We start from the raw sequence: 13,449 nt of genomic DNA on the forward strand, positions 1-13,449 counted from the left end.
TTAATTATTTTGATTACTACTCCATTTAAAATACAGGATACGCTTTAGTCAGTAAATGTTTAAATAATGTACTGAAACAGGCAAAAGATGCTATTGAAAGAAGATCTCCAAACTGATGTGCTGGCAGATGCAAAGTACTGTTGAGCTGTAGAAAAACATATATTTTTTAATGCTTTGGTGGTTTTCTCCAGCTTTATGCCATAGGAGCCCCATCTCTCCTTTCGAAAGAAAATCTGAAAGCTATATTTCCTAAACTGCCTGCACTACAACAGTATATTCAAAGGAATTTCATATGCTTCTTGTGTCTGATAAATAAAATTTGCATATTGTACTTAAGTTGTAATCCAGTTGTTGTTGACATTTGTTTAATTATAATTATTTTAGGGGGGAAATAAGCTATACTGTAGCATTTCAATCATGTGTATTTAATATTACTGTTAGAAATTGCTAGACTGTTGGAATTGCTAGATTGTTGGAAGACAGCAATGACTATTGAAACTGATTAGCATGATTTGGAATCTCTCTCAGCTGTTGGTTTTTGCAATGTGATATAAAAAGCAAAAATGAACCGCTGTGCAGTTTGGCTTATGTTTGCTTTAAAGTGCGTAAAGTTTTAGTTATTTTGCAAAACTGTACTGTATCTGGGAGTATGTAGTTATGAAGGTAACAATTGTTTTTCAAAGGACAGATATACTTACTCTTGGATAATATGATGTAACATCTTAATTTGGCGTTTTGTTATGCAGAAAGTTAACACCAGCTATTAAAATATATTTTAGTAGAAATGCTTTAATTCCTGTTTCTTCCTCTACACTGTGAATATTTAAGCCTTGGTGGACTGGAGCAACATCATGCTGCCCAAAGTACTAACCTATGCAAGCTAGTTCACATTTTAGTTGATGTCACAGTGGATGTAACATAAAATTTATTTTGCGTAACATTAAACATCATTGAAATAAAATATTAAACCCAGCACTATGTATGTATTATATTCATAAAAAATACTCTGCAAAGCTACCATACCCAGTAATTTAAACTATGAAAGATGTATTTTGTTTTAACTAAGGAAGCTTTGAGTTTTCAAACTTAAGTAGAATGTTTAGCACTATTACCCTTCAAGCCTGATCTCAGAAAATAGTTTCCTAAACCACCATTTTATTTCAGAAGCATCCTCTCCTCAGAGGGTTAATTTGCTTTTTCAGTCTGTATTTTTAACCCTTTAATAGAACAGCAAGTTACTTTCCATGCTCCCTGTTTAAACAAACAAAGTTAGTAAGTGAAGAAGGTCTGTTGATTTGACTGATACTGATTTGCGGGTCTGTGAGTGAGCATTTGGTTAGACATGCTCTCAGTGCAACACCAATGAAAACAGACTGGATTACTCGTCTCTTTGAGACAATTTTATATACAAATGTGGTTTTTGGGTTGTTTTTATTCACTTACACAAGTAAATTATTTTTACAATATTGTAAGAAATTTTAAGTTAAAATAAAATACAGAAGTATTTCGGAACTGCATTGCCTGTAGTTGAAGAAGGTTATAATGCTTAGGGACATGTATTTATTTGAGTGTAGAGTCCGATGGACTGCATTAGAATCTTTTAATTCTGTTAGTTTGAAGAAGGCTGGTAACAATGAATGAAGACAAATGGCAGCTACAAATGGAGCTGGTTCATTCTAGGTGAGTGAGGTATAGTTGCTACCACAGTAATTTTTGCCTTAAGAAACGCATAGTAGTGTTTTTTATGAAGGTTGTAACTAACTAGTTACAAAGCTTTGATTCTGTGTTCTGTGGTGCTTTTATGTATTGAAATGCTGTCAGTATGTCAGTATAGAAAAATCCAGTCCTTATATACTGTAGCAAACAGCAGTTGTCGATAAGGAAAAGATTTAAGAGCTGCCAAAATGGACCTCAAGCACCTGGAATATGTTTTATTTGTAAATTCTTCCATTATTTACTAAAGCAACTGGAGGACTTGACTTTCTATTTCTATACTAAATATGAATTTCAGGTGAAGATTCTTCTCCTGAGAGACACTGCTGTGAAGCTGGGAGGAGTCCTGTGTTGGGCATCTGAAGGATTATGTCCTTGTTCAATAAGATTGTCAAGTCTAACAAAAAACTGAAATGAAGGTGGCTTTTCTGTCTTGACTGACCCAATAGTGTATCATTATCAAAAGAATCTATGTACTGGTACTTGCAAGTCCTGTGGAGACCCTCCATGCTGTATTTTGGATAGGATGAAGGTTTCTAGGATGCCCTAATGTTTTTAGGATGCCCTAATTTCTGCTCTGTCACAGACTGGGCTTTTGATTTTCTTTGTTGTGTTAAGTAGCAAGAGTAAGCTAATTTTATGAAGAGTTCTCTGTACGGAGGAAATAGTTGCTTAATGCATTAACTGTGACAAGTATTACCTATCGTCCTTCTTCCCTCTCAAACCACCAAGCTTACCCATGTTTCCAATCCTGTCCTGCAGTGTACCTCTATTTTTTTTTTACATGAAGCTACCTGTGGGACACTGAAATGGTATTGCCAAATAATCCTTCTATTGGTGATTCTGTTTATTGCACAATCTGCAAAACAGTAATATCAGCATAAGGAAAGAGATAGCATTGATTTGTGTGGGAAGGTATGGCTGAAGTGATAAGCGACAGATTTCTTAGGTTTTGCTGCAGAGGTTAGTACAAATCAACCATATGTCTGAGAGTGCTGGCTAACTAACCCATAAGATGAGCAATACTGCGTAGCTGTGCTTGACCTGTCTCTGTGCATATGTCTGTGCTGTAGTGTCAGAAGTGGCTACGGGGTAAAGTGAAGATACCTAGCTCAGCTTTTGAGCAATTAGTCTGAATCCCAGCTGCAGGCCATCCACTACCGTATGGTATTAGTGAGGACAAATTTATCTTTCCAGAAAATGAGCCTTCAGTAGTACAGTGGGAATGAATTGTCAGTTGATTAAAACTTCATGTTCTCGTGCTCTGCAGGAAATAACCCCCTCATATACAGTTAGAAGACTGAGCCCCATGGCACTGCAGCAAGAACAACTCTGAACTGTGTAAGTACATAGATGAGATGACGTGCCACAGAGCTCACTTCCACCACAAATTTGATACTGCGTGATGTGCTATGTGGTGGGCACATGTTTTAACAAAGGCAGCAGAAAGTGGAGATTCATATTTATGCACTATGTACCAAACAGAGTCTTGAGAAGTCCTTGATTTTATATATTTTAACTTTGCTTTTTTCCCACCTGCCTGCTGTTGATAAAATATACATATAGAGAGGCCTCTTCTCATGCAGAAGACTAGTGCCTTGTGGCTTTGAACACTTGTATCTACGAAGAGAAATCTCCAGGTATTAACATCTGGCACTTAAAATATTGCTTAGCATATAAATATGTATTTGCAATGATTTAACAAAAAGCTGGTAGCTTTTGTGATTGTTCATTGACTCAAGCCATAATTTGTGTTTTTCCTCCTCCACCTTTCCTCTCTTGATGTGCTTATAGCCTCTGGGACTATGTTGCTTTGAACAGCAGCTTTGCCAGGACCCAAAGGAAACGTTTTTAAAAGGCTTCACAAGGCACTGAGAAGAATTTAAATTGCTTGAAAAATGCTAGCATTATCTCCCTATTAAGCTCTCCCTCCCCCAGCAGTTGTACGTGGCCTTCACTACACGTCTTGGCCTTTTGCCTCCTCTTCTTTCAACCAGCCTTTAACGTCTCTGTCACTAAACCAAATGGGCTTGGGGCCTTCAGACCACTCTCTAGCATCTGTAGCTCCTGACTGGAACTTTGACATGGCTCACCTACTTACTCTTCTATAAGACCTTTGAGCAGAACTTATGTTCTTGGTCTTATGTTCCTGTTTGCCCCAAAGAAAGTTATATTTCTGTTGGTTCAGCTGGGAACAATTCTTTGTGAAGAGCACTCTTGATTGTGCTTTCACTGTCCCTCCTTGCCTCTGGGTGCTTCTGGGCTTTTCTGAGCTCAGCTTCTGATTTCAGAAAAGAAGGTGATCACATTTTTCGCTATCTTGCCAATACCTATGTCAGTTCTTTTTCATTCTCTTAGAATCATAGAATCATTAGGTTGAAAAAGACCTCTTAGATCATTGAGTCCAACCTTTCCTATCTGTCACTAAACCATGTCCTTGAGTACGTCATCAACCTGTCTTTTAAAAACCTCTAGGGATAGTGACTCATCCACCTCCCTGGGCAGCCTATTTCAGTGCCTGATGACCCTTTCTGTGAAAAATTTTTTCCTAATGTCCAGTCTGAACCTCCCCTGGCACAGCTTGAGGCCCCTTGTTCTATCACCTTTCACTTGAGAGAAGAGGCCAGCTCCCTCCTCTCTACAACCTCGTTTCACGTAGTTGTAGAGAGCAATAAGATCTCCCATCAGCATCCTCTTCTCAAGGCTAAACAACCCCAGTTCCCTTGGCTGCTCCTCATAAGACTTCTCTTCTTCAGAGGATTAGCATCTCCATTATGCTATTGCTGATTTTGGGATGGACTCTTGATTCAGGAGTCTTATGCACTCTGTCAGCATCAGAGTGAAGGTCTAATGCCATGTAGCTGTTGTGTTTCTCACTGTGGAAGCTCTGTTGAAAGGCACTACCTTGCTTACAGGAACCTTTCAGTTCCTAGCACTGCTTATTCTGAAGTCATCAGATAGGATCTCTTTTAGATGCATTTATCTGTACCAAAATCCAGCCTTTCTATAAATAAAGATGTCATTAAAAAATAAACACTTTTCCTGACTTGTGTTTCATCTGACTCAAAATGACATTGACATCTTCTAGCTTGCACTGACCTTAGGAAGCACGTATCTAAAATGAGCTAGATGAATTAGGCTCTAAGGGTCTGTTTAGACAGACCTTAATGACTGCAGCTATTATACAGTGTGGATATCTCAAGATGAGATAAAAGGCATATCAGGTCTTGCTGGCAAGTGGTTCAACTGAGATCTGAGTTCATGTGTTTATATGAGTGAGCCAGCTATTCAAGAAACTGTCATTTTCATTTCTACTCCAGCAGCTGAAAACAAATGCAAGAATTAGGTTACAATTAGTTATAATCAGGTAATTATCTATGCTGCTTAAACAATTCCTCCATGAACACTAAGTGAAGAAAGCGAATTGGATAGTTTTAACAAACCATGTGCAAGTTGGAGGGAACAAGCAGTTTGAATGTCAGACTAGACATTTGGACTGCTGTGCAGTGTGCTTGTCCTTCCAACCTTTATATTTCCTTCTAACTTAAAAAAACCCCCAACTAATGGGAAAGCTCTGCTCCTCCCAGCATGACTTAACATGCTGTTGGACGTTACTTTTTAATGGAAGAATAGATTCACAGGCATGAGTGAGGTCTTGGAAGACAATATTTTACAGTTGTGTTTTCAAATCTTGAAGTTCCTAAGGTCCTGTTACTTAAATGAAATTTTACTTTGGTCCTCTGCATTTTCTGTTCGCCCCCCAAACCCACTAAAATTTGTTTACTGTATTGTACTTTCACTGTTGAATTGCTTGTGGCAGTTACCTTTGTGAGAAGGGAAAAAGACCAGAAAAGTTGGACTACACCAAATAACTCTCTTTATGCAATTTTTAATTGCTATGCTAAATAACATCTGTGACATATCCTCCATTCCAAGGCCATTTATTCATCCCTCAAGCAATGGATCAAAACAATGTATTCACTGTTCACATACCACTAGCCATGATGCTCTGTTGCGTAGCTGTGGTTATTATGAAAGGGAGGACATGTTACAATGACACTAGCTACAATCTTGACATCAGACCAAGCACCTCACAAAGATTCCTGTGAGAGCTTTCTCAGCTCATCACTCCTTTGAAAGAATTAGCCACCATTGTGGTATCACTGTTCTGCAAGAGCGGTAAAGCTGTAATTTTGCAACTTGTTTTATTTTCCAGAGGCTATCAAATAAATACAGGTGCAGCTGCTTTTGGACAGGTTGGTTTTACATTTTATTTTGACTAGTTACTGCTTATGTTCTTGTTGGTGTTCTACTGCTTTCTTTTTCTACTTCTTGGGATATGATGGCCGAGCTGGAAGAATATGTCAGACTTGGTGATGGGAGGATCTTCTGCCAGTCCAAAGAAGTATGTTTTCTTATTTTAAGCCTTTATTCTTTTCCCCAGAACTGGCAAACTGTTTCTCAAAGACCAAGGATATGTGCTGGAATGTACTTGTCCTTGTACAAGAAGACCAGAATTGTGATCTGAGCTGGTATACAATGTCTCCAAACAAAGGCACATTCGCTGGTTACAATCGAACTAATTTGCCCAGTAAGTTGAATGCGTGATCCATGGGGCACACACAGTCCTGTGTGCCTAAAAATGTTCCTTCTTTAAATACTGCTGGTCTAATGACAATATATTTTAGGGTTACACGAATCCTATCTGATAAGCACACTTTTTCTTGATAAAATAACAATAGGCTTTTCATGTCTTATTGCAAAATTCTTTAACCCTGATGATCATAAGGAGCCTACACCTGGATGAGAAATTTGCAGCTCAATAAGGTAGATGGAACAAGCCTACCTTCTCATTTGAATTCTGTACAAATATGCAGGGGAGTGTTCTGTACAAGACTGAACAGTTATATCTGGTTTTGGAAGGTAAAGTTGGGTAGCCATGGATCATATCAGAGTACTGGACCTTGTTTCTTAGTCCACACTAAGGTTTCTTAATTTGCTACATTTCTTGTCTGTGTTATGCTGTGTGTTCAGCTGAGGCAAAAACAAGGATGAAGGGGCAAATTTTTACAATATCTTTAGGTTCAGGATCAAGAAGATGAGAGGTGAGATTTTCAAATTACAGCTGAAATAATTGGTGTTGGTTACAGAGTAACATCGGAAATTTCACTCAACATTTTAAGACTCCAATGTGCTTTAGAAAAAAAAAAATCAATCATCCTTTAATGACTTAACTGTAAATAGTGAAATGTTATATTGATTTATGGATCACAAAAATTTTGTTTACCCTTAAACCAAGTATCTAACAACTAAGCTAGAGCTACGTTAACACCTTTTCCAGCTCTTTAGTCTAAGGAATGTTTAATTAGGTTAAATGAAATGGGTCAGCGTCAGTGAAATGGATGTCAGTTCTGAATTCTCCAAGGTTTAGCAGTTAAGATGTTATTCTTGGACATACTCAGAACTCCTTTGACATTGAGAAGAATAAACAAATCCTGGATGAGGATTTGAGTTACTGGATTAAAAGGGAGCTGAGTATGTCCCCTATTCATGCTCTAAAAGACCATCTTTTCTTGATTTTCTGTAATAGGGCTGAGGTACACCCTCAGCAAGGTATTCAGAGCTGTGAAACCTGAGTTGGGATGGGTGGGTACCTGTGCCATTCCAGGTGAGGTGCTTAAGCTCAGAGGTATCTGAGACCTGGATTTGGCCTCAGCATTTCCTAACTACTGTCAAGAATTGATGATGGGTCAATACATAGCATATAACCCTGACTCGGTATATCTTGTGTGGCTGAAAATGTCATGAGGAATTTTAAAATCATGTGTGGAATGAGTGAGAGAATGCTCATGTTAGTCTTCAACAGACAGGGCAGAAATGGGCCACCTAGAAAAAAATGAGGCTCAGTTCCTAATTTTATGGCCCAGCTTCTTATGTGAGCTCTTCATAAAGCTCCAAGGAGGTGAAAGATTTGCCCCCAATGAGCTAGTGGTATCTCTCTGCCAGAAGTAGCAGCTCCTGAGCATAGACCTCCTTGGGACAAGTTGCTTGAATGGGTGGCCTTGCGAACACCTTTTTTAAAACCTGTGCCTTTTCAGGCTCAGCTGTGCCATTCATCAGTAGCTGTGGCAGGAGACACACAGCGACATGTTATCTCGGGGTGAGAGCACAGCTATAGAGTTGGTGGAGGTGTGTGCTGGATGCATATACAGACCCTGGGGAGGCAGGAGGAGGTGCAGAGCTGGAGGTACCCCACTGAACTGGAATAGACTGAGTCACCTGGGAACTGAGCCCCACCACTTGCTCCCAGTCATGGAGGCAAGGAAAGGGGGGTGGATGCTCGAGGACCATTTCTCCTAAGTATTTACATAAGCACTATTTTTTACAGTCTCCAGGCCAACTACAAAACTTGGAGGAACAGAAGGGGCATTCCTAGGGTAAATTTTTTTTTTTTTCCCCTCAGATGAAATTATCCTTGAAAGCACTTGATGCCTCCCTTTGGCCTACCATTTCTCAAGCGTGGTAGGGTTTACCTTGAAAAACAACCTTCATAGTCACTTATTTTCATTCTTGTTGAAGTGCAGAGCAAGCTTTCTCATTTTTTTATTTTATTTGGATAGTTTCCTGATGTGATGCAAGCAAAGGTTTCCTCACCTGGTGCAGTGAAGACATTCAGAAATTGCGATTTGCCACAGTTATTTGCTGTAATCCTTCTGCTACAAAGACCACCGATAGCTCTGTACCTAGTCACATTTTTCTAAATCTCTCTGCAGTTTTAGAAAAAATAACCCCATCTGGGATCTGAGATAGAAACATCCAATAATATCTCTTTTCCCCTTTTCTACTGTTTGCCGAAAAGGAAGCTGTGGAGCAAAAAACCTGCACGTGAGCTTTTAAAACAGCCTTGCAAGACTGGATGAGCCACAGTTCGGTAGTCCCCTTAGCAATAAGGGCAGTAGTCGTGTAAAAGTGGCACTAGGGGGCAGATGTGCACCATTAAAAGAGCCTTCAAGCTTAAAATCGTGTTCATGAATGATCAGAATTAACAACAGCATGGAGTCCGGTAACTATCTTGTTCTGTGCGTAAATGGCTATGATGTCAATTGTGTTTTCAGTAAAATTGTACCGTATATTTAATTAGAATAAATACATTTCTACATGAAAGTGAAAGGGTTTATCAACGCAAAATTTGATTTCCAGATCAATAGCAGAGACAGCTAGGGAAAAAATATGTTTCATTCATATTTTTTACTGGATCAGATGAGATGAACCATGTCATAATTAAACACTTAAAATGTAAACATAGTGGCACCATATTGTTGTGGTGCTTAAAGGTGTCCTAGTACGTAAAAATGTGTATGTGCTCCCTGAACAGTGATAATTATTTAGAAGCCTATGGTGGTGCCTATGGTGATGTCTTAGGAGCTCATCAAGTTAAATATGTGTATAAAATGCTGTATAAGACTGCAAAAAGAAAGCCAGTGCAGCAGGCACAGTCGAGAAAAAGCTACTATAAGAAATGTTACAGCAGCAGTAGTTTCATTATGCTATTAAGACAAATTAATTTGCTGTAGAGACAAATACTCATGCAGTGAAGGATTTTCCTCCCAAAACCTCTCCTTGGTGTGATGTGCACTGCATCTTCATTACCTGATCTGTTTCAAATTTTATCCAAAACTAATTAATATTTTTGATACTTTTAAAAAAAAATTAAAAACCCCCTCAAGTGCTAGATATAAAAGGAGTAATTTTATTTCATGTGATTCATTAAAAATGAACCTTTACTGTTGGCTGGACTTGGGCTTAACATAACACTTTGTTACTCAAGCAATGCTAACTTAAAAATCATCTTCTATTTAGATTAATCTGAAATTTTTCAATAGGCAAGATGAAACTTTGAAAGAACAGGGGTATTTAATGAGAACTTCACTGTGGCTGGGTTGAAATTAATGGAATTAGTGCAAGAGGATAAGCTATTTACACATATGTACACAGGGTGAGCCTGCAATTCAGTGTTCGTTTGGAAATGTTCATTTTTCTGTAGAAGGAAAAAGCACTCAAGACTGTTTAAAATCTCACTTTTTATTGTTATTGTGCCATCAGATGATTAAAACTTGCCTTGCAGCAGTGGGGGCTCTGTTCAGCTGGAGATAATACAGATGCGAGTAGATGATGCCTCCCATACTTCTAAGCACATTTCTCAGCCTCACTTGGATTGTTCCATTTAAAAAATGAGGATGTTCTTTTCCAAACTGTTGACAGCTGTCAGTCAGGGTCATCCCTGACTGATGGTCTCTAAATATTTAATTTCTTCATTTTACCTACTGACCTGTAAAACTGACATGATAACGTGATTCCTTTGCTTTCTTTTATATAGATGCTTTCTAGATAAGCATAAGTTTAGTCTCTCTTCCACAGTTGCCAAATGTATTTTCTTAAATTTTTCTTCATATGCCAATTGCAATTAATTTCAGTTTTTCTCTGAATTTCTCCTATTTTCTCTTTGTTTCTCTCTTTGCCTAAAATGAGTGCAAGAATTCAGAAAGGTTTAGCAGAAGCACAGAAAGAAGGAGAACTGCTTTGCCCGAACATATGAAGCCAGTTTTGTAGGGCCTAGCTGAGGCCCTTGATTATGACAAAGAGTCTGGGCAGCATCTCCTCCATCAGACTGTGAAGGCTTGGCTTCTGCTCCCCTTGGGCCTCTGTAGGAAATCTACTGTTCTTACAGCTCCACTTGTTCCCTGATATTTATTAGCTCTGTAAAATTACATCTCCTTTACCACTTTCTTCCACCTTAGGTGCATGAACCTGGGTCCTTTGTGGCTCTTCCCTGTACTTGTGTATCCTGGTCTTGGAGGTCCAGTTGATGTAGAATTGAATAACATGGCAATGTAAAAATATAGCTGATGATCAAAGCATTTTTTGGATGAAAGTGAATTCAAACTCGGGCCTATGTTACTTTTAAGGAATCTCCATGGTCTTGAGTATTCAAAAGTTAATGCTTGTCGTTCAATAAATTCCTTAGTTATGTCCCTGGCTCCTTAACCTGAATATCACTGGGATGCCTTTGTTAACATTTTTCTACACATTCTATTTTCCAGTCATAATAACTGTCACTTTTGACATAATTTTACTAGGAAGGCTTCCAAAGCTGCTTGCAACTTCTATTTTTGTTATGCTGCTTTTCGTTTCTTTTACAGACAACAATTTACATAGTTAATTTTGACTATGGAATTATTGGATTCTTCCACTGTGTTTTGTGAATGTAATAAAGAACAGAGCAGAAGATATGAGAGCTTAAGTTTAATTCCAGATTTTTTTTTTATAGCTATGTCATTGCCAATATGTTATAGAGACATTTTGATTTAAATAAAAAGAACCCAAAACATTACTGAAAGCATGAAGGCTGGGTACTAAAATAAAGTTATTTGGCATGTCATAATCTTTTAAGTTCCAGTTTCCTGCTGTGTAAACCTGGGCTAAAAGTGATTTCTTTGCAACTTGATCCAGTCCCACAGGAAACATGCTAACACTGTACAAGTAATTTTAAGCTTTGTACATTATTTACAAAATTTACAAGATCATTTCCACTGCTTTGATGAAGACTAAATTTATGGTCTGTGAAAAGGAAATGTCTGTCATTGAAACAATTTCTCTGCTTCATCTTTCAACACTAGTTTGTTTTCTATCTCAAGTTTTAGTTGTTGGTGTTTATTAACCTACATTGGGCAAGACAGCTGGTTTTAGCCAACCCATTCTTTTAGGCTGATCATCTTTGTCCGGGCATATTGTGCAAGTTGCTTCTGACCTCTGCCCTCTCAAAACATGGAAAAAAGCATTTCCTAAGTTTTAATGGAAGATTTGTGAGAAACATTAGTGTATTTACTGAGTGTTTGTAAAGCACCAAATTATGTTCGGCTAATGACTGTTTAGTGCTGAAGTTCAGCACATCTCACAGCTAGACATTAGCTAATGAACACAAGCTGGGCTAAATGTAATAGCTGTTTATCCTCACGAGAAAAAAAGCAAACAAGTTTTATCCCAGGAAACCTGGGTGAAGCTTTTAAACCAGACAATTTTACAGACATGTTGTCGTTGGAACAGGCTGTCCAGGGCAGTAGTGGAGTCACCATCCCTGGAGGTGTTAAAAAAATGTGTAGGTGTGGTGCTTTGGGACATAGTTTAAGTAGCCATATTGGTATTGAAGGTTGGACTTGATGATCTTAGAGGTCTTTTCCAACCTTAACGGTTCTATGATTCTACGATTCCTCAAATCAAGAATACTTCTCCGCTGCCTGTCCATGCTGTAGGAGCTATGAATGGTGACTAAGGAAAGGACTGACTTCTGTGGCTGGTTTGTTCAAAGATCCTGACACAGAGTGCTGTAGAGCAATATGCTGCCGTGTGTAAAATCAGTCATTAAAATTGTGCATATGCTCTTATAATACATTTGGAATAGGAGGAGTATTATTCCCTGCATCCAGATCCAATTTGTGTTTGTGTCATTATTTTCTACTTCCACAATAATTTATTTATTTCAGTGGACAGGACACTGATTTTGTTGGTATTCAATTTTGATATGCTAGGTAGGGTCCAGGCTGCTACACTGACCAGATTTTTATGGTACAGAGCCAGGCTGTTGAGTTCCATATTACACTAGAATGCTGTTACTTCCCAAGATGGCTTGCCAGTACATTTTGTAAGCAACAAGTAATCTGCAGATAATTTTTAATGACATTTGTTTAAAAAGTTATCTCTGATGGTACTATGACTTAGAAGTCATGCCATGAGAAGCTTATATATGCAATGTCTAGAAAATAAGTCTGGATGAAACAATACTGGATTTTCCAGCAAAACGAGAAAACTTGGATATTTGTTTCCTGAAGATTTTAGTGACTCTTTCTCCTTTTTTTTATATATGTACTTTGAATAGCTCTTCTTGAGTAAGAAGACAGGTGATCTTCTCAGCCAGCCCCAGATTAAATTCTGAGAGAAGTGACAGGCAGAAGAAAGGAGAGAAAACAGGACAGTAGAACATGTATTGGTCTTAAACAGTTGAGAAGTGCTTGTGATGTTATTTTGCTTTTTTTGTAGATCTTCAAACATCTCCTGTCAAATAATTTAATGGATTTCATTCTGTAAGCCTTGTTGACTCCATGGAGCTGAGTTCAAAGAGGATTTGACAGGTGTTTTGAAGTTGCACTGCAAAGCTTACAGTTCGCTTCTTGTTTCCCTGGCTGAAAACGTCACTGCCAAACAACTATCAGAGACGGTAACTCATTTCAGGCCCAGAACCAAAAAGAATATTATGGCCTCTGGATATCTCTTCCAGTTCTTGGTTCCAAATAGTCAGTGCTTCGTTTTGCTCATGCAGTGAATTTGTTGTGAAATCAAGAACACATTTACATCTCTACATTCTGACTGAGATTGTTCTAAGAGCACTGTGCACCAGATATTAAATACAATTTCTACAATGGCATAAAAAGACGGTCCATTGTATGTATTGAGGTTCAAGTATCCTTAATTTCTGTTCATATAATGAGGAAGTTGATCTGTGCTGTCTAAAATGAAACCTAAAGTAATGCCAAAAAGTAAAAAACAATGACAAAATATGTTGGATACCGAAGATCAGGAGTGTCTTAGTATGTTTTTGAAGTGTCTTATGTCAGCTTTCTCTTTGAAGAAATACCGAGAATTTGGAGAATAATCACAATTTATTAACAGGTTATTAGTGAC

At 38.1% G+C, this 13,449-nt stretch overlaps 1 protein-coding gene across 1 annotated transcript in view; it reads left to right on the forward strand.

Annotated features, from left to right (window-relative positions):
• The window catches only part of NEBL (nebulette), a 412,617-nt gene that overhangs the window by 97,099 nt on the left and 302,069 nt on the right, over positions 1 to 13,449 (forward strand). The window lies entirely within an intron of this gene.

Source organism: Phaenicophaeus curvirostris, chromosome 6, assembly GCF_032191515.1.
Source record: "Phaenicophaeus curvirostris isolate KB17595 chromosome 6, BPBGC_Pcur_1.0, whole genome shotgun sequence".
Taxonomy (NCBI): domain Eukaryota; kingdom Metazoa; phylum Chordata; class Aves; order Cuculiformes; family Cuculidae; genus Phaenicophaeus; species Phaenicophaeus curvirostris.